The sequence below is a fragment of the Trachypithecus francoisi genome, unplaced genomic scaffold, assembly GCF_009764315.1.
Source record: "Trachypithecus francoisi isolate TF-2019V2 unplaced genomic scaffold, Tfra_2.0 Lachesis_group3, whole genome shotgun sequence".
In the NCBI taxonomy this organism is placed as follows: Eukaryota; Metazoa; Chordata; class Mammalia; order Primates; family Cercopithecidae; genus Trachypithecus; species Trachypithecus francoisi.
Genome location: NW_022681468.1, coordinates 95,606,192 through 95,611,625, shown reverse-complemented (window position 1 = coordinate 95,611,625; position 5,434 = coordinate 95,606,192).

Sequence of the window (5,434 nt, the reverse complement as noted above, 5' to 3'; positions counted from 1 at the left end):
AACAGTTTTTAGACACTGGATACTTGGTAGACAAGAAGTGTGATAAGCAAGAGAAGTCAAGTCAGCCCTATGATGGCACCAGCTTGCATCCTAGAGGCAAATTTCAGAGAGACTGAAACTAAGGCTAGTGCCCTTATTGGGTTGAGGAGACAGTGCTCAGATGTAGAGGAGGTCAAATAGAATGTAGCAGGTCCTCAAATAACGTCATTTCATAACACTGATGAGGAAAAAAATATCGATTCCTCACTGGGGCCACGGTCTGTGTGAAGTTTGCATGATCTCATGTCTGCGTTTTCCTCTGGGTACTCTGATTTCCTCCCACATTCCAAAGCTGTGCACAGTAGGTTGATTGGCATGTCTAAATTCTCCTGGACCAAGTGAGTGTGAGCGTGTGTGTGAGTGTGCCCTGTGATGAAATGGCATCCTATCCAGGGTTGGGTCTCACCTTGTGCCCTGAGCTGCTGGGATAGGGTCCAGCCACCTGAGATCCTGAACTGAATAGTTGGGTAAATAATTATCTTGCTTGTTTTTATTAATCTGTCTTAAATGTGTGTATAGCTCACAGTTATTTCAATATTTAATATTAGAAGTGTTTTGGTCTTTATGTAGAAGTTTGGTGATGTTTATGTGACCTGAAATGTGCCATAGAAACTTATTTCTTGTTTATGTCAATTCGCCTATGGTAAAATTGGTTTAATTATATGTTGTTTTGCTCAAAGTGGCAATTTCTAAGAACTTATCAATGATATTAAGTGAGAACTGAGTGTATATGGGACAGAATACCAGGGAAGAAGGAGCAGCTATAAAAAGAGCTCTGGAGATCTGCAGAGGGCTCCCCATGGATGTTTGGCTAGGTATTGATCTGTGCATGACTGAAAACAAAACAAAACAAAACAAAACACTACCAATGGCCAAGGAAGAACTACTAGAAGTACTGGAATGGAGACAGCAGAATAATTCCCAGAGCTCAGCAGGGATTGGGATAATTGAGTTACCACTGACTAGAGTCAAAAGCCCTCATAAGACATGAGACATCCAATAGAATCCTCAAAAGGGTATCCCCTTAATAATGATTCTAAGTTAGTTCTGGACCAAAGGCTATTCTGCCTCTTCTCTAACGAAGCGTGAAAGCAAAACTCGAAAGAATCTAACTGATTTAAAGTAACCTGTGAGCCAGAATAAATTGCATACTATTTAAAGAAAACAAAATCGAACACCCAACAATTTAAATTTTACAATGTCTGGCATCCAGTCAAAAATTACCAGGCAAGAAAGAAGCAGAAAAGTGAGGTCATTAACCCAAATAAAAATCATTAAATAGAAACACCCCAAATGACAGAGGTGGTAGAAATAGCAAACAAGGACATGAACACAGGTATACTCTACATGTTAAGAATGTAGAAGAAAACATGAGCAGATTGAGGAGAGAAATAGAAAATATAAGAATGAGTTATATGAATGAATTATATTCCTTTTGGTTAAAAAAATAAAAACTGAAAGGAAGAATAATACACTGAATGAGATGACAGGCTACACACGCAGAAGAAAAGAAGAGTGAACCTGAATATACAGCATTAGAAACTTCTCAAGATAAATAGCCCAACAGAGGGGAAAAGGCAGTCTAATATATAACTGGAGGCCCAGAAAGAGAGATCAGGAAGGGGGATCAACTTTAAAAAGGTAGTATTTCTCATTGTTGATTGCTCAAAGAAAAATAAGTAACAACGTATTTATTGTTAGGTCTATAGAGTATGTCAAAGTTAAAGATGTGACCATAATAGCATAGCATAGAGGATAGATGAAGAAAAAGCATTCTGTTGTAAGGCTCTTACATGATAAGTGATGTGTTATAATGTTATGAAAGATAATCAGTGATAAGTGAAAGATGGATATTGTAAGCTGTAAAGCAACCAAAAAGGTAAACCAAGGAGGCAAAACTAGTAAGCCCAAAGTGAAGATAAAATGATTTAAAAATTTAATGCAAAAGGCAAAAATGAGCAAAAAGGAAACAAACTGCAGACAGAATAAATATATAATGAACAGCAAGATAAAAGTTTTAAATCTAACATATTAATAATTATATGAGATGGAAATGATATAAACACACCAATCAAAAGGCAGTCATTTTGGATTAGCAAAAGTAATGCGCAACTATATGCTGTCTGAGAGAAACACACAATAAATCTGATACAATTCGTTTAAAAGAATTGAAAGATATATTCTGTGTGATCAAACTAGTTGGACTGGCTATGTTTATATCAAAGTAGAATTTAGAACAAAGAATATTACCAGGAACAAAAAGGGCCATTTCATATTGAATAAGTGGTCATCTCATCAGATGATATAGCAGCCACAAATGTCTGTGTTCCTAAGAACAGAGCTTCACAGTAAATGGAGAACTATTACATCCAAAAGGAGAAATAGACAGATCTATGGTCATTGTTGAAGATCTCAACCCTACTCTCTCAATAACTGAATGAAAAAGTAGACAGGAAATCAGTAAGGATGTAGAAGACTTTATCAGCTGTAGCAACTAATTTATAAATGTCTCAACTAGACATTTTATAAATCACAAAAACCAGAAAGATACACATTCATTCCAAGTATACAAGGAACATTTATGAATATCTACCATAATACTGTATTAAACAAGTCTCAACAAACATAAGATATTAAAATCATACAAAGTATATTCTTTGTCTGCAAAACATGAAACTAGAAGTAAACAAAAAGATGTCTGAAAAGAATTTCCAAACTAAGGAGCAAATCACAGGCAAGTTTGAAAAGTTTTGAACTAAATGGAAAGACATCAAAATTTAGGGCATACACCTTTAACAGTCTTAAGAACGGAATTTCATCTCCCCGAATTCTTATGTTCAAGTCCTAACTCCTGGTACTTCAGAATGTTACTGTATTTGGAGATGTGTCTTTAAAGGGTAATTAAATTAGAATGAGGTCATTAGGGTGGGCCCTAATCCAATATGACTGGCATCCTTTTAAGAAGAGAAGATTGGGACACAGAAGCACACAGAGGGAAGATTCTGTGACAACACATGGAAAAGACAGCTATCGACCAGCCAAGAAGAGAGACCTGAGACAAAACCACCCTGCTGATATTTTGATCTTGAACTGCTAACCTCCAAAACTGTGAGAAAATAAATTTTTGTTGTTGAAGTTACCCAGTTTATGCTACTTTGTTATGGCAGACCTAACAAACTAATAATCGTATGCATTAGAAAAACAATGATAGGTCTTAAATCAAAGATAGAAGTTTTTGCTTAACAAATAGAAACAAGAACAAAACTCAAAGCAAGTAGAAGAAAGAAACTATTCAAGATAAAAGCAGAATTCTGTAGAACAGATAACAGAATAACAGAGAGAAATAAATGAAGTCCAAATCTGGTTCTACTAAAACAAACCATGTTCATAGACTGGCAGACTCAATAATATTAAGATATAAATTTTACAAAATTTGATAATGGACAAGTGTGAAAATTAATAAAATCCAAACTGGCTCTTTGAAATGAATAATGACACCGATAAAACTCTAGCCAAACTTAACAAAAAACAAAAGACAAGAATTAAAACCAGTAATAACAGAACAGATACTATAAATAGATACTACAAATAGTAAAAGGATACTAAAGTAATAACTATGAACAACTTTATGCTAATATATTAACTTAGATGAAATGAACAAATTCTTAGAAAGACACAAACTACCAGAGCTCACGCAAGAAGAAACATAATCTGAATAACCATTTAAGAATTTGAATTCATAGTTAAAATTTTCTCACATAGAAAATTCTAGGCCCAGATGATTTCTCTGATTATTGTAGTAAATATTTTAAAAATACCAATTCTATACAAATCTTTACAGGGATAATAGAAGAGGAAACACTTCCTGACTCCTTTTATGAGGCAAGCGTTATCCTTATAGCAAACAAACAAACAAACAAAAAGAACAAAAACAAACATATTACAAGAAAGTAAACTACAGACTAATGTACCTAATAAATACAGATGCAAATATCCTTAACAAATTTTAGCAAATACAATCCAATGATACGCAAGCAGAATAAAATACTATGAACAAACAGAGTTCATGCCAGAAAATCATAGTTGGTTTACTATTCAAAAACATTATAGTTCATTATATTAACAGACAAAAGAAAGAGTCTTTTCAATAGATGCTAAATTTTTTTTGATAAAATTAAACATGTATTCATGATAAAAATTCTCAGGAAACTGGTAATAGAAGAGAATTTCCTCAACATGATAAAGGGCATCTGTAATAAAAATCCTACAGCTAACACCATACCTAATAGTGACAGGGAGATTGGTAAGTGTATTCATTCTCATTATGACTTTTATTCGACATTATTCTGGAAGTCCTAGTCAGTACAGGAAGCAAGAAAAAGAAATATAAAGCATATGGATTGAAAAATAATGAAATCAACTCTTTATCCATAGATAACATAATTGTTAATGTAGAAAATCTTAGGGAATTTACAAAGAAATTCCTAGAATCAATAAGCTCATTTACAAAATTTTCTTAAAACTAAGACAACATACAAAATTAAATTTTATTTCTACATACTAGCAACACACAATCAGAAGTGGAAATTTAGAAAGTTAAAATAGTATCAAAATATTAACTACCGAGAAACGAATTTTTTAAAACCTATGCAATATTTGTATGCTGAAAATAACAAATTTTCATTGCGAAATGAAAGGAGAATGAAATAAATGCAAAAACAAACCATGTTTATAGACTGGCAGACTCAATAATATTAAGATATAAATTTTACAAAATTTAATCTTTATGTTATTGCAACCCTAATGTAAATCTCTGCAAACTTTTGACAACAACAACAAAAAGAAATGGAAAAAATAATTCTAAAGTTTGTATGGAAATTAAAAACATGTAAAATAGACAAAACAGTTTTGAAAAAAAGAAAAAAACTGGAAAGACTTTCACAATCTAATTAAAGACTTATTATAAATCTTTAACAGTTAATACACTGTAGTTTTGGCATAAGAATAAACATATAGATTAATAAAACACAATAGAGAATTTAGAAATAGACTCACTTGCATTTGGCCAGTTAATATTTTTGCAAAGATGCTGAGATAATTTAATGGAGAAAGGACCAATTTTCCAACAACTCTTACTTTAATCATGAGATTTCTATGTGTAAAAAAGTGAATCTTGGTTCTTACCACACATTATATAAAAAATGAAGTCAAAATAAAAAACACATCTAAATTTAAGAGGTAAAACTACAAAACTTCTAGAAAAAATATAGAAGATTTTTGTATGTATGTGTGGGTATGGCCTGGCTTAAATAAAGATTTCACGGTTTAGACACAACAAAACCTTAAAAGAAAAAATGAAAATTTACAGTCCATCAAAATTAAAAACTTTTGTTTC